Source organism: Dermochelys coriacea, chromosome 11 (assembly GCF_009764565.3).
Source record: "Dermochelys coriacea isolate rDerCor1 chromosome 11, rDerCor1.pri.v4, whole genome shotgun sequence".
NCBI lineage: Eukaryota > Metazoa > Chordata > Testudines > Dermochelyidae > Dermochelys > Dermochelys coriacea.
In genome coordinates, this window is record NC_050078.2 from 52,324,325 (window position 1) to 52,340,821 (window position 16,497).

Sequence of the window (16,497 nt, forward strand, 5' to 3'; positions counted from 1 at the left end):
ACACTGTCTTTCTTCCCTGTTAAAAATTCTGCTGACTTTAGGGATCAAATTATACCACTTCATTGTGAAAAGCCATTGAACATTCATATAATGGCAAAATTTCACCCTTTGAATGAGTTTGGCAAAGCATTTGAGAATATAGATTCCCCCCCCCCCCCACAAACACACACACAAAGTTAAAATTAGGGATGAGTTACCCTGAAAAAACCTGGAGTTTGCAAGAGCATTCAAAGGTTTGCATGCATATCGGAAGCTTAGTGAAATCATCCCTACCTCTTGAGTTCTCAAAATTGGTATTGAACTCTTATGAGAACAAGCTGTTTCAGAAGATTTGGGAGTCCTTTCATTTCTGTTAGCTGGAAACTGAAAGGTAAAATGACTCATAGTATTCAAACATTTCAGAATCTCAGAAAAGTGTGGCACAGGATTGATCCTACAAATGGTGTCATTATTTTATCTGAAGTGGTTCATGGAGTCCTGTTGAAAACTGCTACACTACTTCGGAACATTTCTGTGTTGCCCTTAATGGTCTCAAAGCATAAATTTACTTAGTCTGCTAAATAATCCTTTTGTAATTAAATAATTTTTCGGTTGTACCACTCGTGTGCTGGATGGAATCAGACCTATCCAGCTACATCATAAGTCCTATCCCCATATTGCTATCTGCTCGTGGAAATGGAGTGAAATCTGAGTCCGATACAAGGCTATGTGAGTTTTGCCATTTACTCGAAAGAGGCCAGAATTTCACCCATTATTCTTTAGTTCAAATGGTGTAGTGGTGTGTGTTTTGGGGAGGATCTCAGACATAGCCCCCTTAAACTCTGAGTGGCTACAGTGTAGAGCATAATGACAAAAATATAGTCTTGTTGGCTGAAGATTGTTAATGTCGTGCTTTGTTGCTAAGGTGTGAAATCGCATGGTATGGCACTAATGTTTTCCACATCTATATATTTATGAGAGATTATAATATAAGTGGAAGATATGAACCTAGTGGGGAAAAGATGGAACCAGAGCCAATAGGTAAATGCTGTTTCATATTCTTTGCATCATCAGCACAGGAAGCAAATAAGCAATTTGTCTGCACAGAAACTGATCATAAATGAGTTTTACAATGATTGTAAAGTGAGCTAAACAACAACATCCAGCAACACAATGTATGCCAGTGGAACAAGCAGCAGTGAAAGCAGCCCAGCAAATATGTACAATAGATTCTGATTCACCCAGAGGGTATGAATGGAAGAAGATTAGTTTGTTGTTTCAGCTGGGTCTGAAGGCGATTGGGCCCAGAAGGATAGTTCATAATCTTCTTCATTCTGTCTAAATGGAAAGAGGTAATGAGAGTTCGTTGCATTTGCTTTCCCTTCCAATGTCCTGGTGAAATGGTCTGCATCTGAGAATGCAGGAGTGTTCAGAGTTAGAATTCAACAGCTTGACTTTTCCACAATAGTACATTGCAATGCCAGGATGCACTTAAACTAGTGTAGCCGTGAGGTTCCACCCACCCAAGTTCTGTCTCCTTAAAAATGCCCTAACATAGTTAATTCATGAACACACTTTTCCTGTGGGCAGCTGCCAGTTGAGCGGTATATTTTCCCTTTAAACAAGAGTCATTCTTCCTTTCAGTGTCTGACAAGCATTGCACAGGAGACACTAGCTCCTTCTGCTTTGGTTTTCTCTATCTGGCTGTGTGGTTAAAATTGTTTAAATCATTCATGATTAAAATAAGTGGCCTAAATAACTGAGACTGGGAATACTGGATTGAGATCATAGTTACTTTTTTTAGGGGGAGAGGTTCTTGCATAATCAGCTGCTTTCCACTATATAGTTTCCCTTCTCCCATCCTCAAGCTCTTTTGACATTGCAACCCTCACTCTGAGAATTGACTATACCTCCCCTCAGAGACAATCAGCATTTACCTGAGTATTGTCTGGGGCCTGGATTCAGAAGGGATGCAAGGTTCTCCTGCCATCACCTTCCACACCCTGTGCCCTGACTCATGGTGTGCAGCTTTTGCAGTACTGCCTATCAACTAAGTAATACACTTTAGACTACATGATGGAGTAGCTCTCCTTTGAATACCTATCGTGCTGTTTGCTCATTTAATTACTAATTGCTGGACCTTAATGTAACACACTGGACCTTGATGGGTGTATGCAACTGCAGTTTTAACATTCTACATTAATAATAAATAATGAGATGGGATCCGCCATAAAAGATGCATTTACCAAAACCTTGGTGCGTAAACATTTTACATACTTTATAAAGAAATAGTAACTAACAAAAAGCAGCAGCCAGGGTAGGTCCAATACTATCCAGTGAAGTTCACTAAGAGTTATACAAAATGTGTATGTAATTAGCTTCTCTAAAATAAAACCGAAAGCTTCAACAAAAAAATCTAGTGCTACCCACATTATCAGGAAATACATTTTCCCTTATGCAGCATCTCAGATGTACAAAGAGTGAATGTACAAAGAGCCACAATCTTTTCAGAATATTTCAGAATCCTTTAAATTAATGAAGGGCAAACTTAAGTTAACTACTTCTCTTGTCGGTTGTAACATACTGCAGCTATTTCCGAAAACAGTTACTGTGAACCTTTGAGTCTTGCTTTCTACAGCAAAATCTTTTAAAGATACAGAACATCCACAGCTTATGGCAAACAGAATTATGGCATGTTTAATTACAGACTGTTGATGACTTAGTAACCCTTCTCATAGTATTGTAAAACTTGCCACTTTGCTTGTTCAGCTCCTTGTGGCCTGCAAACCTTTGACTTCCAGCTTATGTGTAAACACTCCAATTCACACTGAGATAGGTGCCAGACAGAGCACCTCTGTAGATTTGGTCAGGTCATATCTTGAATTGTAGTGTCAGACTTTGTGAATCAGAAGACAAGCAAAGGTTGAAGATATTTCCCTCTGAAAACAACTTCAAAATCCCTTTTTCTTAAATAAAAAGTTTTCCATGGCACTTACTCATGATATGTTTCCAGGAAAATTATCCAAAATAAATATAAGCCAAGATTCCAGTTCTCAGAAAATCAAAAAAAAAAACCCAAAAAACAAAGCAAACAAAAAAAACCCTCAGATACATTTCCTTTTTGAGGCAGAACATATATGCTAAGCAAGAAACAGTAACTTTACTTCCATATTGTATGATTTAAATGTTATATTGATGCACTGTAAACCAGTGAATTAGCATAACACTAACTTTTATGAACCAAGCATCGACTTAGAATTGTACGTGATTGGTTAAGATTATCAATGAAACATAAACTGAATTTCATCTAACTTTAGACCATTCAAACCCAATCTTGAAAGTCATTTAATAAATCATCTTAAGGGAGTGTTTTTGCACATGAATCTTCTGCATTTTCTTAAGGTTGTGTTTTTAAAAGCTTGCTACATAGAAAGAAAATAAAAATAGATGCTTTAATAGACTAGACTCCATTCTCATGCCAATTGTTCTCCACCTCTGGCAATTATAGTATACTCCAGAGCTAATTATTCCTAATGGAACCATGTAAGTTGGGGGAACCATTTTAGGTCAAATAAGAATGGACTCTTCACTAAAAAGGTGAACCAAACTTTTTAGGAAGATTGAAAAAGTTTGGTTAATGAAAAAAATCAATATCATGTGCCGCTGACCCAAAAGAGTCTTTTCTTCCAGAACCTCATTTTCCTATCCCTGCAAATAGGGAGGGATTCTCTATCAAATTTGCCAAATGTTATGGTCCACAAACTTCTTTGGGTCCCCCTACCCTTAGAAAATACCTACTTCTCATGGCTCCAATAACTCCTAAATCAACAATTTATAAGTTGGACTGAAGAAAATGGGTCGTTGTCCAAACAAACAGTTCACATGGCTTTCACTTGAAATTGCTACTCTCTGGAGTATAATCACATACTCATGGAAGCTGGAGTTGGAAAGGATCTGTTATGTCATCCAGTTCACCCTCTGCCAGTGTGTGATTATTCTCTACAGTGTGTGTTTTAGTACTATGGCCAATCTAGCTTTCAATATCCCAAGAGATGCTACTTTTATCACTTTAGCAATTCCTGTGAACCAGTCCATTTTACATGTGCCTTCTCTTGACTTTGGCTGGTTTGTGAAAAGGGGAAAGGATTTGGAAGGGTTCTTTTGAAATTCAAAACACATCCAATATCTTTGGGATAAATCATGACTCAAAAAGGCTTCTACTCGGACTATTTAAATCCTGCAAGATCTGATTCATGTGGCCCACATGAACTGGGACTTGCGTGGCTTGGTCTTAGGGCTGGTAATAGAGTTACCCTTTCAGACAAATGTAGAGGGTCTAAGAAATGTATAGACCCCTCCCTTTTCCCTGTCTGACAATTCCTGCCCCTCTTAACATAACTGTTAGTGTATTCAGGGGGTAATAGAGGTTGGGGGATCAGGGTAACACTAAGTGAACAACATCTCCCTTGATTCAGAAATATTTACACCAAGGTTGATGTTTATCACTTACAAAAGATCCCCAAATTAATGAAATTCTACCCCTGAATTGGACTTGATTTAGAATATACCCTTTACCAGTCTGATCAAATATTAGGCAATTAAGCATCCTCGGAAGCGGTCTGAATGTATGTCACCATGATTTCATGCAGTTTCCTATTCTCCCTTCTCTGAGGAATGATCTTCCTGAACAGTAGGACATGGCTGCACTTTCCAGGTTGGATGTACACAGTCAGTCCAAATTGGGAGTTCTCGCTACCCCCTACAGTTTTTATTCAAGGTGTTTCACCAGTATGTTACAGAAGATAGTCAATAGAAAGCTAAAGACCTTGCACACTGACTTCCCTTCCAATGGAGAGGATGCCTCCTTCACCTAGTCAATGCATTGTTCTGGCAGTTTGCTTCCTATTTGAGACCTTGGGGATATGGGAGGTTTCAGATATTCCCTATTTGGTCTGTTGCCTATTGATTCCCTATGGATTGCTGGGTAGAGACCCAGAACAGCCAATATAGGTGGCTATCATTGACCGTTCCATGGAGGTTGAAGAGGGGGAAGGCCCTCACATTGAGCTGTGTTCAGAATTTGTGTGCTTGATCAAACGGAAACAATGTCAGGACTGAATATTAAAAGCCAGGTGTTCCTTTTACTTTTTCAGGGAGTCTGAATGACACATTCACCTTTGGAGTGGGATACTGACAGAGAAACGTCTTCTGAAGGAAAGAGGAACTTCCCCATGTAGCTGCACATCATTCAGTGTCATGAAGAATCATCCTTTTCTTGAAGATAGACCCTTATATAGTGAGGTAACAGGGTGAGTAGGAAGAGTCAACATTTTGGCATGAGGAGTTCTATGGCCCTGACTCAGTATTACTCTGATGTCAGGAAAAGATAAACATGGCTAACTGTAGAAGAATAGTATGACATTATTTCCACAGTGTATAAAAATACTGTCGATAAAGGGTTCAGTCTCAAGTTTTCAGAGTGATAATAAGATAAAGTTCTTCATTTATATTACAGCTGATAACATATAAGATCATGCAAATATCTTTGGAATTTACTGTTTAAAATATTTTTGTTTTAACATAACTTATTTAACTCTCTCTGGGCTTGATCCTGGTGTGTGGTAGAGCTGGTCAGGAATTTTTTGACAGAACATTTTTTGTCGGAAAATGCTGAGTCAGCAAAGCAAAACTTTTTTGAGGAAACTTTTCCATTTCAATGAAACTTTGGTTAGGAAAGTTACTGAGGTCCAGGATGGAATTGCTGATCTGAGCGAGAGAGAGACACGTGTGCCAGAATCGCAAATACTTCAGAGCACTCACGTTGGAGGTAGGAGACCAACGTTCAGGATCAGGCACTGGAAACTGAATCTCCCACTTCCCAGGTGAGTGCCCTGACCAGCTGGCTATATTGGGTGTTCCGGGATGGGTTTCTTTCCCTCTCTTTTTCTATGAAAATATTCTAAAGCTCTTGGTTCCTGCCCAATGCCAAATGAAACCAATGCCATAACCTCAAGATAGTTTTCAAAACAGAATTTCTGTTTTCTGCTCATCTTACTGAATGGCTTCAACTGCCACTAAACTATAAAAAACTTTCTATCAATCCGGTGAAATCCATTCGCTTAGCTGTGCTAGCTTTTGCACTTTAGTATCTGATTTAGTTGAACAACTGTTAACAAAAGCTGACTCAGACAACTCTTTATGGACTACGCATATACAAATACTCAGGAGTGTTAGCTATTCCAACAAGGGTGTGGAATAAATTTATGCTCAAAAACTTTGCTCTGGGTTATTCTGTTTTTGATGATAGAATACAAATAATTTGTGCTGAATCCTTAGATTTTCAGATACATTCTACTCTTGTTTTTGGAAGTTCAGTCACAAATGCAGAAGATATGTGTAACTGGTGACCCGCATTGTTTGGAGGATGGCAGAATACTAATGGATCAGCAGTTTAGCATCTCAAAAGTGTATATTATTTCACTTCTTGTCGGCATGAATGTGCAGTTCCAAAGATATTTGGAATCAAATAGGATCATGTTAGGGTTAGTTACTTTTCTGATCCTAAACATAAATCTAGCTGATTAAGCATTATCACACTGAGTGGTGAATATCATAATTGAGTGGTGAAGACCAGATTGGCTGTACCTGTGCCTTCCCCAGTTATTTATCAGTAGGCAGTGTGATCCAATGGCGATGGCCCTGGACTAGTAATCAGAAGACCTGGATTCTATTTACAGCTTTGCTGTGTTCTTGGCAAATATCTTCACTTCTCTGTTTCAGTTTCCCTGTCTATAAAATGAAAATGATGATACTTGTCCCCTTTGTAAAGCATTTTGAGATCTAGGGATGATGTGTAATACTCTGTCTCTTTGAATTCTCACAGTGAGGGATGAAGTGGAGAGGGCTGGAAAAATAACACCACAAAGTAGGTTTATTCACTGTGACAAAAGGCACAAAATCTTATCAGCTTGTGGGAAAAATACAGTCCACTGCAATAACAATACTGCCCTTCTGACTTTCATAATTAGGAAATGCAATTTCTAAATCTAAAACAGCACTGAAAGCTCTGGGAATGGAAACAAACTGAATGATCTGTTGTGCAAGAAAGCCCAAGATATCTCATAAAAGTGGTCAAATCTTCAGTCCTGTCTGTGTGTTACTGTGAGTTGCATAAATTCCAGACAGCTGCACACTGCCCTGATAGATCTTGGGGGAAAGGATGAGCCAGAGCAAGTGGAGGATGCAATAGGAAATGGATGCAGATCTGCACCTATTCCATGACAACGTGTGGAGCTGCTCAGATTGTGGAGAAATGAGGTTCTGCAAATCAGAGAATTTCCCAGCCTCGTGGAATCCCTTTGCAATCCTGGTACTTCTGCCTTCCCCATTAGGACCATAGAGGTAACTTTAGAGCTAAGGCTGCAGTAAACAACATAATTTCTCCACTAGGGGGAGAAAGAGACCAAGATCAGGTCTCTAATCTTAAAACAAATATAAATATTGTATGATGTTAGAGGTGAGAGCCCTGAGAGACCTCATCCTCTGCTCATTATTGTATATTGGTGGGTGTGGCATGTCGTCCTCCTGACAGGCACTGGAGTCTGACTGATCTCAACATTGTGGAGTTGTCTTGTAGAATAATCCTACTGAGGGTCAATTCAGTCTCCCTGACTGGGAAGCTGGGATTGTGCCTGTTTCCAAGCCCAAAATATGCTAAGTTCCCTCTTTGTACCAAAGCACATGGCTACCATGCTCTTTAGTGACTACACCAGAAGTTACCAATGCACATCCAAGAACAGCATTTAACCTTGTATTTTCAATATTCTTTGGTATTGTACACCTAGCAGCATATTCACTGTGGTACCATTTTGTAAGGGGCTTTATTTTCAAATATGGATATCCAGTAATGAAAGTAGATATTTTTCTGAATTTTGCATATCTATCGGGAATTCTGTATTGAGACGAATAAGTAGAGATATTAACTATTATGACATGAGATATCAACTGTTAAGAAAAATTGTCAAAACATTTTTCCATAAAAAACAGGGAACATTTTTCATTAAATATTTCCTCATTTTCATGCCAGTTATAATTGTTAGGCACAAAGCTAGAAGTTATCTTGTATCTTCAGAATGCAATTGCGGGGATAAACTGATCTCAAATTAGGTAGCAAAAGTTCTTGTTCTAACAAAGAACTCTCTTGTTCACAAGATAGTGTAGATCAAAGCCACTAACAAAAGTAAAACTGTAAGGAAAGAAATATGAGCTAGCTCAGGAGTGCAGAGCTACTACCAAATGGAAGATACTACCCCATCTGGAATCAAATCTTGCCTCATGTGGTTGAACTGAGTTTTGTGGGTTTTAGAGTAGCAGCATTGCAGATTAAGAATCAGGTCCACTGCAGGAGTGGTGTATAGAGGCTTGCACAATACACACATGCCCTGCTTCTTGTTTTGCTATGGGGATGCACACTAAAATGAAAAGAAACCATTAGCCTTGAAATACAGTACAATACTAGGACATTCTATGAGAATTTCTATCCTATTTCCTATGCCTTCACCGTGCATTGGTTATATGGTGGATGAGGTTTACATTTTGTGTAGTTGTTTTTTCTGGAACAAAATATGTTTGTGCAGCCAATGCCACCAGAATGCATGGCAGCACCCTGAGATTTTCTCAGGGCAATAGAAATCAGTCTGTATTGCTGGAAAATAAAACAATGTGACAGACTGGAAATTTATATGTTGTAAATCTATTAAAATTACATAAATATACTATAGTCTCTTGGCAAGGGTCTTGTCTGGTATAGCTTTATGGAAGGTGCAAAGAAAGAGTTTATAATAAGTGATCTGAAAGGAGGATTGTAGCTTAAGTGTATCAGAAGTAGAGAGCAGTGTTGCTCCAGGCTCTGCTTTGTGACAGTTTCAATCAAAATTGAAATATTGGGTTGGAAATAGTTTCAGGACATATGTTCACACAATGTAAGTGAATTTCTAAAATTCAATATACTTCAGTAAACATTGTTGATATTTTGAACATTTTTGATTAAATTGATTTATCATTCACTCATATGAAAGTCATGCATTTAGGGTGTTTTTGTAATAGGTGTTTGATTCTGAAAGGAGTAGGTTTCAGAGTAGCAGCCGTGTTAGTCTGTATTCGCAAAAAGAAAAGGAGTACTTGTGGCACCTTAGAGACCAACAAATTGATTAGAGCATAAGCTTTCGTGAGCTACAGCTCACTTCATCGGATGCATTCCGATGAAGTGAGCTGTAGCTCACGAAAGCTTATGCTCTAATAAATTTGTTAGTCTCTAAGGTGCCACAAGTACTCCTTTTCTTTTTGTGAAAGGAGTAGAATGCCCTCTATTCCCATAACATCAGTGAGGAAAGGATGAGACCATAGAGAGCATCTAAAAGAGCAAAATGGAGCTCAGAAATCAAGAATAAGACCGAAACACTCTTGAATGCACCAGGATGATAATGATTGATTAAAGTCTGGGGGACATTCATAGTATGCTGCATTTACAGGCACCCAGACTGGAATTTTCCCAGGTCACTGAAGCTAACACTCCAACCATGACTGCAATTAACAAGATCAGCATTTGCCAAGAGTTTCCACGTAATAGTAACAGTTTGGAATCTGGTAATTGTATGTTATCAGTTGGCAAATGCACCCTTTTTGTGGTGTATGTGGAAACTCCTGTGAAAGTGAGGCTTATGGGGTACTATCAGCGCAGAACCAATCAGGAGGAGGTGTACCACTTCATTCTTTTCCTGGATCATGTGGCCTATGGAGACATGTTAGGGTGAGGAGTAAGGACAGTTCAGAGTGAAGAGGTTGTGCATCAGCAGAAATGTCCCAGAGTGATGAAGCCCAGAGGGTCTCTTTACTCAGTCTTTCAACTGTACCAATGGCAGCAAGGCTTGCTGGGTTGATGCTCCTATTTGTTCTGTGACAACAGGTGTGCCCTGTATCCCCTCTATGATTACAAATGCAATGTGTAAATCTGACACCAAGAAAGAGTTTACATTGCTGGAGAAAATGCCATACCTTCCAAGTATCGGTGGCCAGTAAGAGTTAGTTCTGATGATACAATGGCCTGGTCTACACTAGGAAGTTACCTTGGTATAACTACATTGCTCAGGGCTGTGAAAAATCCACACCCTGGCACAATGCAATTAAACCAACCTAATGCCCTTTGTAGACAGTGCTAGAACAATGGAAGAATTTTCCTGTCAACCTAGCTATTGCTTCTTGGCGAGGTGGATTATCTGTGCCAACAGGAGAAGCTCTCCCATCAGCATAGGGAGTGTCTTCACTGAAGCACTACAGCGGTGCAGCTGCTCCACTGCAGCATTTCAAGTGCAGGCAAGCCCAAAGTCAGTGGCCTGTTGGAGAGTCTGGATGGAGCTGGATTTTCTGTAGAATGGTCTTTCACCTGCTTGGGCAATTTCAGTTGAACTCATTTTAATTAATCTCTGATTTCAATAAATTCAGTCATTTTCTCGTATTTACTTTTATCCTTTGAATTAATTTACTCTGAACAAAACACAGAATAACAATTGTATATTCTTTCTTCTCTCTCTTTCAACGATGAGTCATATCACAATTGGTTCAATCTGTAGTCTACTGGTGAAATCAAACAGGAGTATTTAGTGCCTTATTAGTAGAAGTAATATTAAGTTCCTATAAGCATTCTTGTGGAGTCCACTGAGAACCACTTTAAAAGATTTTAAATTCTCAGAGAACAGAAAAACATTAAACAATACTCTCTTAAAAGCCTGCTTTTAGCCTGTGACTTTTTAGTTATACAACAATATTAAGTTTCAGAGTAGCAGCCATGTTAGTCTGTATTCGCAAAAAGAAAAGGAGTACTTGTGGCACCTTAGAGACTAACAAATGTATTAGCGCATAAGCTTTCGTGAGCTACACGAAAGCTTATGCTCTAACAATATTAAATTTAGTAAATTTAGTGCTCATGAAAGGTGTTGGCTTGGTAGCTCTGAAAGCTAAAGTCTCCTAGTTAGGCCTCTTAGGATCAGGTCTGTTATCCTTAGATGAGTTACAGCACTGGTAGCAAGTATACAAACTCAACAGATAAAAGAATCCTTTAGTCCCTGTGTCCATTTAATTTCTGGCTGCTCTGCTGAGGCAGTACAAGAAAGCCAATCCTAATGGTGTTTTGGGGGTTCTTTTTTGTTTGCTTTCAAGGAATTATTTTACTGTCACGTGGCCATTACTAATTGGGCTAAGGCAACCCATTAATTACTGAATTTTCTTTTTTAGGAATCATATATTTTCCCCTGTCTCCTTTTACCCTCTGTCAAATGACACCCACATGGCCATCACAAGATCGAGAGAGCTAAAGCCTTTACAAGAAGCAACCATTCCACAAATATTCCTATATCTCTTTAATAAGCTTTTTTTTTAATACTGGGGAAAGTAAATTACACTTCATACAGATTTGTGAGATCTTTTTATAGTGTAAAAGTTTGATTCTTTTGGAAAAGCTTTCTTCCCTATGAATGGAATGAAAATCATAACAGATCCATGGAAATATATGCAAACACATCTGGTTTGTAAGAGAGAGATCAAATAATAGAAAGCATATCTTGCAAAGCAAAGCCAACTCCTCAATTAAAGAGAAAATCATCCCCTTGTAAATATCTTGAGAAACCATTCGGACCGGTGTTCCAAATTACTCAACTCATCATTGGCTAGCACTGTCAGTGCATGTGTGTTCCAAAAACCCCCACCCAACCTACAGATCTCCACTTCCCCAGCATCAGGTACACCCAAAGTTCACTGAAGTCATTTGGTCTGTGTCGGCAATGTTATGCAGAGAATATTCTGTGGGTGCTCTTTGCTTCACCCATGTACAGGCATTCTGTTGGCTGTGTTTTAAGAGCTGTTGCAGCTGTGTTGGACACCAAAGCAAGTTCCCAACATGACTGTCATGAAACATTGCATTTAATCTTATCTACACTAGATTTTATGCAGAAGATGAAGTTTCAGTTATGGGAACCACTGAGGTTATTTGGACCTTACACAGATTTCTTATGAGCAAGATGACATGTATCAAAAATAAATTTCCCCAATGAATAGTTATAAGTTGAACATAAAATTGAGAGAGGAGTTGAACAATTTGATTAACTTTGGTCAGCACATTAATTCTCTAAAACTGTTCTTTAAGTACATCACTACTGCTCGCATAGTAACAATCTTGTAATATACCCTGTGTATGAATCATAATTGCTAATATTGTAATACATGCACCAAAATAATACTTATATAGTGTTTAAGCACTTTAGAAACATTAGGTAATTATTCAAATTGATAAAAATAAATTCAAGAAATAATTGCATGTAGACAAAATGTGTTTTTTTCATAGAACCAATAATTGCTCTGGTGTTTTTCTTAACAGGTTGAAGAATTTGCAGCTATTGGCCCAATCCTGTGACTTTTATTTACAACATATAGTCCTCACTGAAGTCAATTAGACTATTCACATAAATGTTGGTGTGTAATTGAACTCTCTATTGTAATAAATTGTATAATAATAATTGGAATGTCAGGGAAACTAAAGAAGATTAATATTGGGGTATAGGATGGAATGTTAAATAAGAATTGGAATAATTCTTTTTATTTTTATGGCTTTTTGTTGACTACAGAACTTTAATCTGGTGGGTTTAAATAGAGAATCTCCCCATTCTTGAAGCACAGGTCAAAAGAAGACCAGAATGTTTTTCTTTCATCCTCAAAACTATTTTGACTGCATGACTAGAATTTATCTGTTTATCCTAGATGACAGCAATATATTGGAAGTAAAGTTTTTCCTCATGTGTAGGGCCTCATGCAACTGCCACTTAAGTCAAAAGAAAGACCCATATTCCTTTTCATGGTCATTTGATCAGGCTCATGGCACACAGAGATGTCATAGATACAACCTAACATGAGTGAGGGGTTTCGCAAAGGCAAGATGAGAAGGAGAGGGAGGAATTGTTTACCTGATGTACTTCTTACTTGCAGAAGTGATAAAGTGGCTCTCAAAATGCTTTAAAGTGCTACAGTCTCAAGAAGACAAATGTAAAATCAAATGCCTTTGCTTTGCTGGTCTCCCACTGGAATTATGAAAATGTTCTTGGAACAAACATTATTTGGAGACTTCTGGGACATTACAGCACAGCTGACTATTATTATTTGCTGAGTGTCAACACACTATCTCAGTACTCTGCAGAACTTAGTGTTAGCCAGAAACTGTGTCTTATTTTAGTAAATGGGAAATATTCATAGGTAGATAGTGGTAGTGGATATTTTTCTACTTAAAAACCTATAAAGAATAATTAAAAAAATCCAAATGCTGGTATTGGTACATCTATATAAAAAACAGTGGATCTCATGCCAAGAAAATCTGACGCCCAACTCAAGAGCACTAGTTGAGATGGGATTTAAGACTGGATGATTTCAATGAGGCTACTCATGTGAATAACTGCTCACCAATGTGTGTTTGGTGGGGAGTCATACTCTGGGCCTTGATTAGTATTGTTTCATATTGTTTGGCTTGTACCCAATTTGCCCATACCGCTTTTTGATCAATATGAAATTCACGCCAGTGCAGAGTGCTTGAACATGACTCCATGCGCTATTTAAGATGCACTGAAATCTTCAACATAAGTCTTAATAGCGTTTGAACTGTGCATAGATCCATGTGTACCCCTCTGTACCAGGGTGAATTTCACATATAAGTCTTGTTCTTTCAGGAGTATGCCATTTTGATCTATCAGTGTTGATAGGATGTAATGTATTGTAAATTGTATTTTACAGTTAGTCAAAACATTTTGATTTTTTTAGCTGTAAAATAAGCAAAAAATTTTGAAAAACCTGCACTGCTAAAAATTTGTGCCTTATTCTAGTTTGTTTTTCAGCTTCCTGCCATTGGATTTGTAAACCTTTATCTGAAGAAAATCTCTCTAATATTAGACCTCTCTATTTTAGGTCCCTATAGACTATGATCTAGTTGCCTCTTATATTTCTCTTTGATCAGCCAAATAGAATGAGCTTCTTAAATCTCCATTTTAAGGCATATTTACCAGATCTGTAAGCATTCTTGTAGCTCTTTTTGAAACCTTTTTATGTATGTTTTTCTGTGACTTAGTAGTTAAATTACTACTGTGTGTGGGTATTAAATTGACATAGAAAATTAAGTCCCTAGTGACTAAAAGCATTTGTAACATTAGACATAGATGTGAGTCATCCGTTCAGATGTGGAACTGAACCACAAAAAGCTAAGGGTGGTCAGGATCCAATATCCTGGTTCACATCAGTCTGACAAAACCAAGAATTTTGAATTTGGACCCAGGCTTACCCATAGTTCAATCTAGTAGACTGATCTAGAGCCATATCTAAAAAGGATAAGAAATATACAAAACTATAGAAATTAGTTTATATTTCTTCTGTTACATAATGTTTTCCAACAGACAAAAATAATAGCTGAATGTATTTCACTGCATTTGCAGAGGGCTGACATTCACTCACCTAAGTTTATCACAGCTGTGTTGTTCTTATAGCTATAATAAGTCTTGTTTCCAACTCCTTGAAGGGATCTGAATCCTTATTGGATATCAGACACTTCCATAATCTGGAACATTTATATATTTTTCCCAAGAAGAGCAAGACAAATCAGTACAGCAACTAGATGTACTGTTGTTCTGATGAAGATCCTGTATACAATTTAGAAAAGAAAAAAAGGATCTCTTGTGCATATGGATAATGCAAAAACTGAGCCATTTGCTATTACATATTTAGAAAATTCAATGGAACAGGTGGATGTGCATGTTCGACTGTAGCTAGTTTAAATGAACAAACAAAATAACCTCACTTGGATCATGATTATTATGCAATTTACAAACTGGTAATGTAATCCTAAAGCAGTATGATAACACAATACATTCAGTGTCATTTTAATTCAATGTAGACAACTAGGAAAACTTAAGAGTACATGATTCATGCAAAAAATCAGTTATTCTTTGAAATTTATCTACCTACCTCCACTGCATACGCATTTAATGTACAACAATTTCCTCTGTGCAACATCACATATTGTCCCTCAGAATATGTTGAAGTATTTCCACTCAGCTACATCAAAAAATTCCAGGTACTTTCATTGCTTGCTTCCACCTACATAACCCTATTTGATGTCGTCAGATGGGGAGCTTCTGCTTTCAGCGAAAATGCATTTCACAAGCTCATGTGAGCTTGCTCAGGAAATCATGACCCAACACTGTGCATGAGCTTAAGAGATAACAGCATGCCCATTTGATTATGTTTTTATACACACACACAAAAAACTCTTTGTCCCTTTCCCAGATTAACTGTCTGTACCCTGACACAAATATCATATTGATATGAGTGATGATCCTGCTGCGTTGTTGTAATGTCAACAGTACTTAAGAACAAGTTGTGTTTGTGAATGAGTCTATATATTCCATCCTGTCCACATACACAAAATGGGGCTAACTTCATCTGTTTAAATTAATTGAGTTCCAACAGAAATGAATTTCATAAAATCAAAGAACCATAGAAATGTAGGGCTGGAAGGATCTTCAAGAAATCATCAAGTCCAGCCCTTCTGCTGTGGCAGAACCAAGTAAAGCTAAACCATTCCTGACCACTCCTGTTTAAATTGTTCTTCAAAACTTTTAGTGATAGAGATTGCACAACCTCCCTTTGAAGCCTATTCCAGAGCTTAACTACCCTTATAGTTAGAAAGATTTCCCTGATCTCTAACCTAAATCTCCTTTGCTGTAGATTAAGCCCATTATTTCTTGTCCTTCCTTCATGGACATGGAGAGCAATTGATCACCATCTTCTTTATAACAGCTCTTATATTTGAAGACTGTTATTAGGTCCCCCCAATTCATCTTTTCTCAAGCCAAAACATGCCCAGTTTTTTAACCTTTCTTCATAGGTCTGGTTTTCTAAACCTTTGATCATTTTTGTTGCTTTCCTCTGGACTCTTTCTAACTTGTTCATATCTTTTCTACAGTGCAGCACCCAGAATTAGACACAGTACTACAAGTGAGGCTTCACTGGTGTTCAGCATACCAGTTACCTCTCATGTCTTACACCCCAAGTGATTTTAGCCTTTTGCACAACTGCATCATGTTGACTCATCTTCAATTTGTGATACACTATAATTCCCAAATCCTTTTCAGCAGCACTACTGCTTAGCCATTTTGTAGTTGTGCATTTGATTTTTCTTTCCTAGGTGTAATACTTTGCACTTGTCTTTATTGAATTTCATTTTGCTGATTTCAGACCAATTCTGCAGTTTGTCAAAGTCATCTTGAATTCAAATCCTCTCCTCCAAAGTCCTGTCCTTGCACTTCCCTCCCCATCTGCTTAGTGTCAGCCACAAATGTTATAAGCATACTCTCCACTCCATGATCCAAGTCATTAATGAAAATATTAAATAGTACCGGACTCAGGACTGACCCCCTGAGGAACCCTATTAGA